The sequence below is a fragment of the Bos taurus genome, chromosome 5 (assembly GCF_002263795.3).
Source record: "Bos taurus isolate L1 Dominette 01449 registration number 42190680 breed Hereford chromosome 5, ARS-UCD2.0, whole genome shotgun sequence".
NCBI classification, from domain to species: domain Eukaryota; kingdom Metazoa; phylum Chordata; class Mammalia; order Artiodactyla; family Bovidae; genus Bos; species Bos taurus.
Genome location: NC_037332.1, coordinates 84,636,409 through 84,651,911, shown reverse-complemented (window position 1 = coordinate 84,651,911; position 15,503 = coordinate 84,636,409). Strand labels below are relative to the sequence as shown.

At 41.6% G+C, this 15,503-nt stretch overlaps 1 long non-coding RNA gene across 1 annotated transcript in view; it reads left to right on the top strand.

The window, feature by feature from the left end:
* The window catches only part of LOC132345327 (uncharacterized), a 72,442-nt gene extending 58,160 nt beyond the window's left edge, over window positions 1-14,282 (top strand). The window contains exon 2 of the long non-coding RNA XR_009494617.1: window positions 14,123-14,282. This is a non-coding gene — a long non-coding RNA (uncharacterized lncRNA). The remainder of the gene's footprint in view (window positions 1-14,122) is intronic.
* Window positions 14,283-15,503: the final 1,221 nt, after the last annotated feature.

Sequence of the window (15,503 nt, the reverse complement as noted above, 5' to 3'; positions counted from 1 at the left end):
TGTCCGTATTAGGTTTGCGGCTTCTCTAGTGGCTCAGTGGTAAAAAATCCACTTGCCAATGCTGGAGATGCAGGTTCGATCCCTGCATTGGGAAGATCCCCTGGAGAAGGAAATGGCAATCCACTCCACTATTCTTGCTTGGTAAATCTCATGAACAGAGGAGCCAGAAGGTTATAGTCCTCCAGGTCCCAAGAGTCAGACATGACTTAGCGACTAAACAACAACAGTGTTAGGTTCATTTCATCTTCCTCCCTTCTCAGGTTTGTGTTGAGCAGGTATTCAATATTTAAGGGAAAGGATAATAATTCTAGCACCACTTATTAAGACTACTATGTGCCTTGCACTTTATATATGCTTAGCTGGCATAGAGATGGCTATTTATTGTCATAGTATATGAAAATTTATGACAAATTGACATACTATAGCAATTTATTTAGGAGAAGGCAATGGCACCCCACTCCAGCACTCTTGCCTGGAAAATCCCATGGACGGAGGAGCCTGGTGGGCCGCAGTCCATGGGGTCGCTAAGAGTCGGACAAGACTCAGCAACTTCACTTTCACTTTTCACTTTCATGCATTGGAGAAGGAAACGGCAACCCACTCCAGTGTTCTTGCCTGGAGAATCCCAGGGACAGGGGAGCCTGGTGGGCTGCCATCTATGGGGTCACACAGAGTCGGACACGACTGAAGCTACTTAGCAGCAGCAGCAATTTATTTTTGATTTCTTTTTAATTTTATTTTCCCTGTGTTGGGTCTTTGTTGCTGCAGGGGCTTTTTCCTAGTTCCGGCAAGCAGGAGCTACTCTCTAGTTGCAGTGCACGGGCTTTTCATTGCAGCAGCATCTCTTGTTGCAGAGCATTGGCTCCAAGCACTTGGCTTCAGCAGTTGCAGTTCCCAGTCTCCAGAGCACAGGTTGAACAGTTGTAGTGCGCAGGCTTAGTTGCTCCACAGCATGTGGAATCTTCCCAGACCAGGGATCGAACCCATGTCACTGGCAGGCAGAGTCTTTACCACCGAGCCTTCAGGGAAGCCCCACACTATAACATCTAATCCTTATTCTCCTGCTAGAAATTATGTTTGTTTTGCATATGAGAAAACTGAGACCTAGGTCACACAATTCAGAAGAGTGGCATCAGAATTTGAAGTTAGGATTATCTGACGCTAAAGTCCATTTTCTAAATCCTCCCCTTTATGCAACTCAGCTTGGGGGAAAAAAAAAAATCAGACTTAGTCTACCATTTCTGGGGTCAATGAGTCCTGATGCTCAAAACATCATACTGGTACACTGTGTCCTAAACCCACAGGGACAAAGCCGTGCCTACAGGTATAAGCCTGTCCACTGTGCACTCGTGGAATCTCCACCCGGGTTGCCACACCCCTTTCAAAGCCACAGGACTCAAAACAAACACTGGGCAGGGTGGTAAAATGCAGATGCCTCAGGCTGGGGTGGAGCCCAGCTTGGCCCCAGCTTTTCAACATAAGAAGTGCATTTTGTGTACTAGCCTTACACCTGATATATGAGAATTAAAACTAAGATAAAAAAAATTAACTCAAACAATCTCAGTGAGCACCCCTCTCGGTTTTTACCACTACTGCCTCTCCCATAAGTGGTGGTTGGAGTTCGTTTGCAGACTTATGTAAATTGACACCTAATTTCCTAGTTGATCAATGTTTTTCTTATACCTGAATGAAGAAAGCTTTTTTTTTCTGGCAAATCATGAGTTCACTAGAAACTCGTATATTGTTTTACAGAAACTTGCAAATCATTTTATGAAAGACATTTTCAGAATCTTTACTTGCTTTTACATATTGGGATGAAAAAACTTTAGTAGTTGAAGGGTAAGAAACATATTAAATACATGGTGAGAGCCTAGTTATGGGACTTCAGTCTGTCTGAAGAGGTATGTGTGAAGTTCACTAAACGTCACCTCTGATTTAGTACTACTGGAAGGCTCATGAAGTGATATCGTTAACCAGCATACAGGAGATTCAGAAGCAGATCACATTTTGAGGAATACTGTCCTGGAATACTATAGACACAATCACTTTGCTTGCTTTCTAATTTTTCCAGTTTTAAGAATGTGTTATTTTGTAATCAGAACCAAACATCTAGTTTTAATAAAAAGAAAATGACTCCAGCTGCTGCCTTTGGCTGTCATAAATACTTTCCCAAATTCCCAACATATCCCATGATTTCTCACTGAGTTTTAGTCCCTAAAAGACATGCAAATGGTAGATGCATCAGTACAGTGAACTAAAGATTACAATGAAACATTAAATTCTAATTCATTAGGATTTAAAAAACAATGCTGTAAAAATACTTCATCAAGAACTAGGAGCAGAAGAGGGGTATGGGATTGGGAGACTGGGATTGGTGTGTATATGCTATTGATACTTGGTATAAAATAGATAACTATGAGAACCTACTGTACAGCACAGAGCACTCTACTCAATGCTCTGTGGTGACCTAAATGGGAAGGAAATTAAAAAAAAAGGAGATATATCTATCTATCTGTCTATCTATCTGTATCTGGAGGAGGGCATGGCAACCCACTCCAGTATTCTTTCTTGGAGAATCCCATGGACAAAGGAGCATGGTGGGCTACAGTCCATGGGGTCACAAAGAGTCAGACACGACTGAGTGTGCATGCATCTATCATTGATTCCCTTGCTGTACAGTAGAAACTACCATAACCTTGTAAAGTAACTATACTCCAATACAGTTTTGTTTTGTTTTGTTTTGTTTTTAATGGGAAAAGAAGGAAGGCTGCTATGGAGCAGAACTAGAAAGGACAAGAATGTCTGCTATGTCAGCACAGACAACAGTCATGCCAGTGAGAGTAGGCAAAGCTTGGTCTTCACGCCTTCGCAACCCCAACATTCTTCACTCAGTCTTCAGGGTTCCAGAGCTTTAGGATCTCTGCTTCCCAGGGTAAGAAAACGTGGACTAGCCTGTTGAGGTACTTTTGGAAAATACCTCATCATCCAGATACTTGCTATCTTCCCAGGATAAGAAATACTGTCCTGAAGGGAACTGGACCAGTTTCAGGGACTCCATGGAGAGAGACTCATGAGGCCAACACAGGTTCCCAGACTGAGCTGAGGAAGAGGATGCCATATTTGACGAGTACCTTGAACTGCAGACAAAATACTTTATTAAGGTTTTACATATAAAATTTTGCTTAATGTCATCCAAACCTTGCAACTACCCTACATTTTATAGCTAAGGTTTAGAGTTGTTTTGTTGTTCAGTCACTCAGTCGTGTCCGACTCTTTGTGACTCCCATGGACTGCAGCACTCCAGGCCTCCCTGTCCTGCACCATCTCCCGGAAATTGCTCAAATTCATGTCCACTGAGTGGGTGATGCCATCCAACCATCTCATATATACTCTGTCTCCATCTTCTAGGCTAAGCAGTTCTCCCAAGTTCACTCAGCTGGTAAGTGGTAAATCCCAGTTTCAAATGAAAGTTTGTCTCTTAGAGAACGAACTTGTGGTTGCCAAGGGGGAAGGGATAGTTAGGGAGTTTGAGATGGACATGTACACACTCCTATTTTTAAAATGGTTACCACCAAGGTCCTACTGTACAACACAGGGAACTCTGCTCAATGCTATGTGTCAGCCTGGAGGGGAGTTTGGGGGAGAATGGATACGTGTATATGTATGGTTGAGTCCCTTTTCTGCCCACCTGAAACTATCACAACATTGTTAATTGGCTATACTCTGATATAAAATAAAAAGCTAAAAAAAAAATGAAAGTCTGTCTGACTTTTAAGCCTAGAATACCTTCCATTCAAGAGGGTCACAGGAGGAACCCTGATCTCAAAAGGCAGAAAAGATAATCTGGAGCACTGAAGGAGGCCAATGGAAAACTGGAGAAATGAAGGAATGAGGATGTGTGCTATGAGGCCAGCTTCAGCTTTGGTTTACTTTAGTACACATGAAGCATATTTTAAAGGAAGACTCGCATCCATTACAACCAAGATAGAAAATACACCAAGGAAAGGAAGAAGTGTTTATGCATTTACTTTCTAAGTAGAACTATGTAATCAACAACATCAGCAGCTTAAATAAGAAAAGATGATGATAAAAGGGAGCATTTTCTTTTGTTCCCTTTTTTTTGGTTTGTTTCTTCTTTTCCTTTTTAACATCTTATTATTTTATATTGGGGTATAGCCAATGCAGTATTCTCACCTTCTAAATTTTATAGATGATAAATTTGAAACACAGGATAACTTATCAAAGTTTTCTGGTGGAAAAGTAGTGAAATAGGTTTGAAATTTCAAACCCAAGCCATGCAAGTCTAGAGGCTGTAGTCTCAATCACTATATTCCACTGAACTCAATTAGATAACAATGTTATATATGGACATGCTAACTTTTTGTTTTTACAGAAACATAGCAAGAAAATCCCATGGACGGAGGAGCCTGGTAGGCTGCAGTCCATGGGGTCGCAAAGAGTCAGACAGGACTGAGTGACTTCACTTTCACTTTTCACTTTCATGCATTGGAGAAGGAAATGGCACCCCACTCCAGTACTCTTGCCTAGAAAATCCCATGGATGGAGGAGCCTGGTAGGCTGCAGTCCATGGGGTCGCAAAGAGTCGGACAGGACTGAGCGACTTCACTTTCACTTTTCACTTTCATGCACTGGAGAAGGAAATGGCAACCCACTCCAGTGTTCTTGCCTGGAGAATCCCAGGGACGGGGGAGCCTGGTGGGCTGCCGTCTGTGGGGTCGCACAGAGTCGGACACGACTGAAGCAACTTAGCAGCAGCAGCAAGAATCATTACATACTTAGGAAAAAGAAACATTAGAAATTCTGTAATTGTCCTGACATATGGTGTAAACATGGTCTAAAGAATAGACATGACCCCATAGATTGTGTAACAATCACAAGCGGGAAAACCAGTAGCCATACAGGGAGAATTAAGACTATACTTTGATTAATTAACCAAAGTTAAATTGCTAATGAAGAGGAGATGGATGTCACGTGTCCATCATGGAAGGAATACCTTGAGAAAGGCATAACATCTCTTTTGTAAGAATACATAATCTTTGGACTTGCCTGGTAGTCCAGTGATTAAGGATCCACTTGCCAATGCAGGGGACATGGATTCAATCCCTGGTCCAGGAAGATCCTACATGATGCAGAGCAACTAAGCCCAGGCATGAGGTTGGGCTCTCGAGGTTGGGCTCAGTAGTTGTGGCACATGGGCATGATGTAGGCTACCCACATTACAATGGTCCAAAAAATAATAGACTGATAAAAGATGTAGCAAATTAAAACACTTGGTGAATCTGTATAAAGTGTATATCAAAGTTTTCTGTACTGTTCTTGAAACTTTTTGGTAAATCCGAAATTATTTCAACATAAAAATTGTATTTTTTTGCTGCACTGTGTCTTTTTGCTGTGCTCAGGCTTTCTCTAGTTAGGGCCAGTGGGGCTTCTCTCTAGTTGTGGTGTGCAGGCTTCTCATTGCAGTGGCTTCTCCTTTTGCAGAGTATGGGCTCTACAGTGCTGCAGCGCACAGGCTTAGCTGCTCCTTGGCATGTGGGATTGCCTGGACCAGGGATCAAACCTGTGTCCCTTACACTGGAAGGCAGATTCACAACCACTGGACCACAGGGAAGTCCCCAATATAAAAATTTACTTGAAAAAATGTTTCAAAGAGACATTGAGCTTATTACTTGATATATTGTAATTGATTTATATAGAATGTATTTCAAGAAAGACAATTCGGTTCAATATCTTATGCAAAGTAGGACACAGATTGTGTTACTTTACAGGTTTGTGCTGCTGTGATTGTCATCATGATTCAGTCCCAGGAATCACAATGTTGTCATTAATTGTGATCACTTGTTATTAGCTAAAGAGCCTCTTGATGAGGATGAAGGAGGAGAGTGAAAGAGCCAAGTTAAAACTCAATATTAAGAAAAAAACTAAGATCATGGCGTCTGGCCCCATCACTTCATGGCAAATAGAAGGGGAGAAGGGGGAAGCAGTGACAGATTCCCTCTCCTTGGGCTCCAAAATCACTGCAGATGGTGACTGCCTCCACGAAATCAGAAGACGATTGCTTCTTGGCAGGAAAGCTAAGACAAACCTAGACAGTGTGGTATAAAGCAGAGACATTACTCTGCCAACAAAGGTCCATATAGTCAAGGGTACGGTTTTCCCAGTGGTCATATACGATTGTGAAAACTGGACTGTAAAGAAGGCAGAGCACCAACGAATTGATGCCTTAGAACTGTGGTGTGGAGAAGACTCCTGAGACTTTCTTGGATGGCAAGGAGATCAAACCAGTAAGTCTTAAGGGAAATAGACCCTGAATACTCACTGGAAGAAATGATGCTGAAGCTGAAGCTCCAGTATTTTGGCTACCTGATGTGAATAGCCAACTCATTGGAAAAGTCAGTGATGCTGGGAAAGATTGAGGGCAGAAGAAGAAGAGGGCAACAGAGGATGAGATGACTAACTGGCATCACTGATGCAGTTGACATGAACTTGGGCAAACTTCAGGAGATGGTGAGGGACAGGGAGGTCTGGCATTTTCCATGGGGTTGCGAAGAGTCGGATATGACTGGGCAACTGAACAAAATCTTTATCACAATTTGTGGAAGCAAGCATTTGCTACTATTGTACTTGTTACTCTAATACTTAAAAATACTTAAATATTCCCAGTTTTGATGGAGTTCTTTTTTAAAAAATAGCTATTTAGATCATGGGATAATTTACCAAGAGCTGCCCGGAATCCTTTTTTATCCTGAGGTCACATAAGACTCTTTACAGTTTGAGACAGCCACCTAATTTTTTGTGATGGTAAACATTATGGATAATATAATTAAAATCTTCCCCCACAAATAGGGAGAAAAATTTCATATCAAGTCATTAAGGTGCATTTTTTAAATTGTCCAAAATTTGTTTATAACAATTCTAGTCACCTAAAACCCATCTATTGAACGGTGAGTCTATCCAAGTACTGCATAATTCAACTCAGTACTCAAAATGCATAAGGCAAAACTCAATTCTATTGTAAATTCATAGACCCTGAATCAGCTAGTTACTTCTTCCAGGACTTTGAAATTTGAATACAGCATTACCATGGCTTGTGGCTAATGCTGACAGAGGAGAGAAAGAGAGTAGAAACTAGAAAAATAAGATTACTTTCTTACTATAAAGGATGGGTGATATTAATGATACATAATTGTAACTCTATTGCCTGAGTGCTGGCAGCAGAATGTTCTTTTTTGGGGTGGGGGGGCTGGAAACTCACAAAACAAACCCTAGTCAAGGTGTTTATAGTGTTATTTGAGGAAGGCATGAATGGATGTGCTAATTATAACAAAGAGACACAAAAAATAAACCACTGTGTATATACAATGAATGAAGGAAGGCTTTATTTACAAAAACAGATGGAGCCTTGCAGAGAAGAGTTCAAGAGCAGTGAAGTGGCACCTTAGTTACGAAAGACTTTTGTTCTCTGTGAAGGACAGAGCAGTTCACCTGGGCCTGGATGAAGTATGTCCTCGAGACTGGCTTCCTCCCTGGCTGGCTTTCTTTACCTCACTAAGCTACCACCTTCATTTGACCGCTCAAAGGGAGAGAATGCATTGAGAAGTGAACTGGACATTCAGTTGCATTTGTCAGTTACTTTTCTCATTTAAATGAAGACTTTGTCACTCTATTTAACACAGCCATCTCTTGTTGGTTTAGCTAGTGATTTTAGACTCCTTGGTCCCATGGTGCCGTGCTGACCCTTCAAAGGCAGAGAAGAGTTTCTGGAAAGCAGTGACTACTCAGTAACCAGTGCGGCTAGATTAAAGGATCTGCGTCTCCACGTGTTGTTCAGTCCCTCACTTGTGTCTGACTCTCTGCGCGCCCACGGACTGCAGTACACCAGGCTTTCCTGTCCTTCACTATCTCCCAGAGTTTCCTCAAACCCATGTCTATTGAGTCGGTGATGCCATCCAACCATCTCATCCTCTATCGTCCCCTTCTCCTCCTGCCCTCAATCTTTCCCAGCATCAGGGGCTTTTCCAATAAGTCAGCTCTTCACATCAGGTGGCCAAAGTATTGGTGCTTCAGCTTCGGCATCAGTCCTTCCAATAAATATTCAGGGTGAATTTCCTTTAGGATTGACTGGTTTGATCTCCTTGCAGTCCAAGGGACTCTCAAGAGTCTTCTCCAGAATCACATACTCTCCCTAAAGGACAGTTCTCTCTTGTAACCCTCAAGCTGACATCATTGGGAAATGTATCATTCTGCTAATTAACCACAATTAATTTTATGGCCCTAGTTCCACATCCTGTTGATTTTAGTATTATTCCCAAACACAAACTTGCATCAACTAAAGCATTACATCAACAATATGTTGAGTGGTGTCTCCTAACACCTCTCTCCTCTGCCTGCTGACAGCTGCATAGACAGGTAGGTAGCATAGAAAGATAGCAAGCTATTACCTAAGGTGTCAGGGGTGAGGGGTGGAGAAGGAAGGAAAGGTACCATTTACGTTAAACACTCATTTTCCAGGCTGCATGTCAAAGGAACTCAGACACGTTCAGAAGACATCAGGCTGCATCGAATGAGAAAGGCAAATAGACTGAAGGGAGTCTGAATTGCCCTTTCTCCACCCATTGAAGGAGGAAGATGAATCACAACCCCCTTGAAACCTTTACCCAAGTAGTGCTCTGCCAACAATCACTTACCCAGTTTCACTGTCTTCACAGTTCTACAGTTTTCTCTTTAAGCCATAATAACCTTCAGAGCAGTGGGGCTATCCCATGACCGAATGACATAAATATAATCCAGCTAATATCTATTGAATGCCTACCATATTCCAAACTCCACGGTTCACGTAATCATTTCATGTAACCCACAGAAGTCTACAAAGTTGTTGCTGCTGTGGAAAATTCTGAAAGACATGGGAATACCAGACCACCTGATCTGCCTCTTGAGAAATTTGTATGCAGGTCAGGAAGCAACAGTTAGAACTGGGCATGGAACAACAGACTGGTTCCAAATAGGAAAAGGAGTTCGTCAAGGCTGTATATTGTCACCCTGTTTATTTAACTTATATGCAGAGTACATCATGAGAAATGCTGGACTGGAAGAAACACAAGCTGGAATCAAGATTGCCGGGAGAAATCTCAGTAACCTCAGATATGCAGATGACACCACCCTTGTGGCAGAAAGTGAAGAGGAACTCAAAAGCCTCTTGATGAAAGTGAAAGTGGAGAGTGAAAAAGTTGGCTTAAAGCTCAACATTCAGAAAACGAAGATCATAGCATCCAGTCCCACCATTTCATGGGAAATAGATGGGGAAACAGTGGAAACAGTGTCAGGCTTTATTTTTCTGGGCTCCAAAATCACTGCAGATGGTGACTACAGCCATGAAATTAAGAGACACTTACTCCTTGGAAGGAAAGTTATGACCAATCTAGATAGCATATTCAAAAGCAGAGACATTACTTTGCCAACAAAGGTTTGTCTAGTCAAGGCTATGGTTTTTCCTGTGGTCATGTATGGATGTGAGAGTTGGACTGTGAAGAAGGCTGAGCGCCGAAGAATTGATGCTTCTGAACTGTGGTGTTGGAGAAGACTCTTGAGAGTCCCTTGGACTGCAAGGAGATCCAACCAGTCCATTCTGAAGGAGATAAGCCCTGGGATTTCTTTGGAAGGAATGATGCTAAAGCTGAAACTCCAGTACTTTGGCCACCTGATGTGAAGAGTTGACTCATTGGAAAAGACTCTGATGCTGGGAGGGATTGGGGGCAGGAGGAGAAGGAGATGCCAGAGGATGAGATGGCTGGATGGCATCCCTGACTCGATGGACGTGAGTCTGGGTGAACTCTGGGAGTTGGTGATGGACAGGGAGGCCTGGCGTGCTGCGATTCATGGGGTCGCAAAGAGTCGGACACGACTGAGCGACTGATCTGATCTGATGTTATATATATATATATATATATATATATATATATATATTCATTTTTATACACTTAAATATATATGTGTGTATATATTTAAATTTAGATGTGGAAATTGAGGTTTATGAAGATTAAGCCACACAGGTCAAAGTTCACACTGCCAGTAGGTAGAACAGGATTGAAATCTGCATTTGTTCATGTTCTTCCCCACTGGTTACTGTTATCATTATTATTTTACTGAATATTCAAGTGGGACAAACGTAATGTTGCAAGAATTGCTCTCTTTCATTTTTGCTTTCATACTGATTTTTACCTTCTTAGTGCTTTGCTACTTAATGTCATATTCATCTAAACACTTAAGACAGACATAGTCATTCTGCATTCTTTCAAATATTCATGATGGTGAATGCCACTTACATCTTTAAGATTTCAGTCTACTTCAGGGGAAAGCACTTCACTGACAAAAGACAGTATCCCTGAAGAGCAAATAAAATGCTCACGGAAGAACTGTGGAGGAGAACAAAGATTACATTTTGTACCATACAAGGAATCTCAAACAAGTTGGTGTTCAATAAATACTAAAGGATATACCAATTGAACTTAAATTACCATTCAACATTTCAGGCTAATTTTACACCTTAATGAAATGGATACCCTTTTCATAATGGTCGAAAGAAATGATTAAAACTGCTCCTCCGATTCTGTGTTTATAAGATATTGGAGCCCTTGCTCTTGGCCCCCCCACCCCCACAGTATATTTAAACTTTTATGCTCATTTTCTAAAAGAAAAGAAAAGAAAATCAGATAAACAGTGATTTCCCCAAGGCAATACAAAGATTGCAGGGGAATTAATAGCTCCTGGTTTTGTCAACTTGGGCTTTAGGTCTATGTCCCAATTTTTTGTTTCAAAGAGAAATGTATTTTGCTTATTCTTCACATCATAGGTGAAGATATAAAGATATTCAAGCCCCTGGTTTAGCACAACATAAGGAGGTATTTTGCTTTAAAAGTAGTCAAACTAGATGATTTCTGAGATTTTTTACAAATCTGATATTACTCCAGGAGGAGAGCATTTAATACTAAAACCAAATAAATATGTAATGTAGATTAATATCTTTTCAATAATCTCAGATATGCAGATGACACCACCCTTATGGCAGAAAGTGAAGAAGAACTAAAGAGCCTCTTGATGAAAGTGAAAGAGGAGAGTGAAAAAGTTGGCTTAAAGCTCAACATTCAGAAAACTAAGATCATGGCATCTGGTCCCATCACTTCATGGCAAATAGATGGGGAAACAGTGACAACAGTGGCTGACTATTTTTCTGGGCTCCAAAATCACTGCAGATGGTGATTGCAGCCATGAAATTAAAAGATGCTTACTCCTTGTAAGTAAAGCTATGACCAACCTAGACAGCATATTCAAAAGGAGAGACATTTCTTTGTCAACAAAGGTCCGTCTAGTCAAGGCTATGGTTTTTCCAGGTCACGTATGGATGTGAGAGTTAGACTATAAAGAAATCTGAGCACCGAAGAGTTGGTGCTTTTGAACCACAGTATTGGAGAAAACTCTTTGAGAGTCCCTTGGACTGCAAGGAGACCCAACCAGTCCATCCTAAAGGAAATCAGTCCTGAATTTTCATTGGAAGGACTGATGTTGAAGCTGAAACTCCAATGCTTTGCCCACCTTATGTGAAGAACTGACTCATTTGAAAAGACCCTGATGCTGGGAAAGATTGAAGGCGGGAAGAGAAGGGGACGACAGAGGATGAGATGGTTGGATGGCATCACTGACTCAATGGACGTGAGTTTGAGTAGGCTCCGGTAGTTGGTGATGGACAGGGAGGACTGGCATGCTTCAGTCCACGGGGTTGCAAAGAGTCAGACACGACTGAGCTACTGAACTGGACTGAACTGAATATCTTTTCAAAGTGTTACCTATGTGTTATGAAATATGTGAACACTGAACATATAGAGTTGTGGTAAACACAAAAATATGGCATCTGCTGTCATGCTTTTTTTTTTTCAAGTTTTTTTTTTTTTTGATATGGACCATTTTTAAAATCTTTGTTGAATTTGTTGCAATATTGCTCCTGTTTTATTTATTTATTTTTTGGTCACAAGGTATATGGGATCTTGACTCCCCACCCAGGGATCAAACCCATACCCTCTGCATTGGAAGGTGAAATTTTAACCACTGGACCACCAGGGAAGTCCCTATCTGCTGTCTTACTTTAAATGAGTTCCCCAGTGATTATGTCAGAGCCAATTTATCTCCCAATTTGAAAGGTAAAACTTCTTTTCCCTCACCCTAGATGTTGCTTCTAGATAGGAACTGCCAAGATCTTGAGTTCTCCAGACTCCACAAGTTCTCCACATGCCTGACCACAGGCTCAAGGAGAGGCATGGAAACCAATTTGAGTAATGATAGTACTTAAATCGTCTTTCCTGGTGGCTCAGTTGGTAAAGAGACTGCCTGCAATGAGGGGCCTGATGGGCTACAGTCCATTGGGTTGCAAAGAACTGGACACAACTGAGCAACTAACACACACCTGAGAATGGAGTTAACAGGCAGAGAAAAGTGAAGATAGGCTAGAGCTAGTCATGAGCCCTGGCTCTTAGAGTCCTCCAGGCCCCCTCACATACTTGGTCCTCCAAAAGCTTGGTTATAGAAGCAAATAAATTTCCCTATTTGTTTAAGATGGATCAAATTGGGTTTCTGTCACTAATATCCATTAGCCTTGACTAATGCTTCTAGAGAAGGGGTTCGGGAGGATTCCATTTTCAATTTTATACATTAATTGTATTACTCAGAATTTTTTTTGGCTGCAGATGATAGAAACTCTACTTGAGCTAACATAAGTGAAGAGAATTTACTGGATCATGTTTTCAAATGTATCAATGGTATAAGTGAAGCTGGCCTAAGGAATACCTGGAGTCAAGATTCTAAATGCCATCAAGAATCTCTCCTGTTTTTTCTTTCTGGATCTCAGCTGTCTTCCTCCTTAATTACAGGCTTGCCTTTTTCACCTATGGGGACATGGCCATTGTTGTAAGATTCTAGGCCTACCTGTTTACAATATCAGAGAACAAAGTTCTTCCTTCCCCACTTGGGTCAGCAAAAATCTCAAGAAAGGATTCTGATTGGCCTGGTTTGAGTCACATGCCCATTCCTGCACCAATTACAAGAATATAGGTACTGAAAGTGAAAGTGTTAGGTACTCAGTAGTGTCGGACTCTTTGTGACCCTATGGACTGTAGCCCACTAGGCTCCTCTGTCCATGAAATTCTCCAGGCAAGAATACTAGAGTTGGTTGCCATTTCCTTCTCCAGGGGATCTTCCAGACCCAGTGATGGAACCTGGGTCTCCCACATTGCAAGCAGATTCTTTACCATCTGAGCCACCAGGGAAGCCTCTGTTCCCATAGACAGATTCTTTTCCATTGGGAATGAAATTGGGCCCTGGCAGTTCAAGAATCATCTGTGAATGGAAAGAGATGAAGTCTTTCTCCTCTTAACAGTAGCCAGTTACAAAAAACCCTCAGCAAGCACGTTGATTTGTTTGATTTGAGTCACAGTCTAATCTCTGAACTAATCACTTTGGCCAGGGACTCTAGGGCAGTACGGTTAAGCAATTCCTGCAGCCCAAGAGATAGAATTGAAAAGAAAATGGCAGCTTCCATTTGGAACAACTGACAAGAGCAAGAAGACAGTGGTTTATCAGGGAGTGTGGCTTGTTTCCATAAGAGGAGAAAGGTGGGGAGTAGATAACTGTTTATATGCCCTCTGTTAACAGTTTGATGTGTACCTTCCTTTTCTCTCATGAGCAAATGTAGAAAAATAGGAAAATTCCAACGTCTCTACTCATGCTGGATGCATACCAGCACTCAAAACAAAGCATGTCCAGAATCTACATTTCCTTGTGAGAAGGTGACATATCATTCTATATCTGCTATTAATGTGTGTGTGTTAGTCATGTCCAACTTTTTGCAACCCCACTGACTATAGCTCACCAGGTCCCTCTGTCCAAGGGATTCTCCATCCAAGAATACTGGAATGGGTTGCCATTTCCACCTCCAGGGATCGAACTTGTATCTCTCTCATTGGCAGGCAGATTCTTTACCACTGAGCCACCTAGGAACCCTATGTTTGGACAAACTGTCCCTGTTTCTAATAGGAGGCATTCTGTTTTCTTTCAGGATCAGGAGAAAACCGGAATTCTCTCTAAAGAATTTGGAGCTACAGGCATAACCCTGAGGACTGGGGTTGAATTCCTTGCCTAACTTTTAGCAGAGGACATCGTTCTTAAACAGTGTTACAAAGATATCCTTGAGATAAAATTCTGAGATGACTCTGTCACTTCTGCCACATCCCTTAACATATGTTCCTAGCATACTTTTAGGCGAATGGCATATTCTCAATGAATAGATCATTAATTGTCTTGGAATCTAAAATAGGTATGTATTTTCACCAGGCCTTTGCTGTTCGCTGGAGAGATTACATATTTGTGTGTATATGTGTGTAATATTACATATATGTATTACATATATATGTAATATGATTCACATTATATATAAGATACAAGGGATTCCCAGGTGGCTTAGTGGTAAAAATCCACATGCCAATGCAGGAGCTGTGAGTTCAACCCCTGATCTGGGAAGATCCCTTGGAAGAAGAAATGACAACTCACTCCAGTATGCTTGCCAAGTCCTCTGGACAGAGGAGGCTGGCGGGCTACAGCACATGGGGTGGCAAAGAGTCAGACATGACTGAGCATGAACACACACATATATAATATACTATATAATATATAATGTATATCATTTTGCTGCTACTGCCAAGTCGCTTCAGTCATGTCTAACTCTGTGCGACCCCCATAGATGGCAGCCCACCAGGCTCCCCTGTCTCTGGGATTCTCCAGGCAAGAATACTGGAGTGGGTTGCCATTTCCTTCTCCAATGCATGAAAGTGAAAAGTGAAAATGAAGTCGCTCAGTCGTGTCCAACTCTTAGCGACCCCGTGGACTATACAGCCCACCAGGCTCCTCCGTCCATGGGATTTTCCAGGCAAGAGTACTGGAGTGGGGTGCCATTGCCTTCTCCAAATGTATATCATATTACATACTAAATATATAATGATTACATATATATAATATAAAAATATTTAATGTATAATACAAATGCATTATGTTTGAAAAGAAAGTAATGCCTTTGCATTCTGATAACATTCAAAAATTATCTGGAAGGCTTTACAGTACAAGCCATGTAGCCAGGTTCCAGGCATGCCCCCAGGGATTCTCACTTCCTTGGTGTTATGCTCTCCTATAGCCTCTTCTGACAATGAACAAGGCTGCTCTGTGTGACCAATAAAAGTAAGACACAGATTATTTTTTTTTCTTTTTTTAAAATTTGGCCATGCCACATAGCATGTGGGATCTTATTTCACTGACCAGGGATCAAACCCATAGCCGCTACATCAGAAGCATAGGGTCTTAACCACTGGACCACCAGGGAAGTCCTGGAGGAACGGTTTCTGAGACTAGGAGACTCTGAAGCTATGCCCTGTCTTTTAATAATAAAA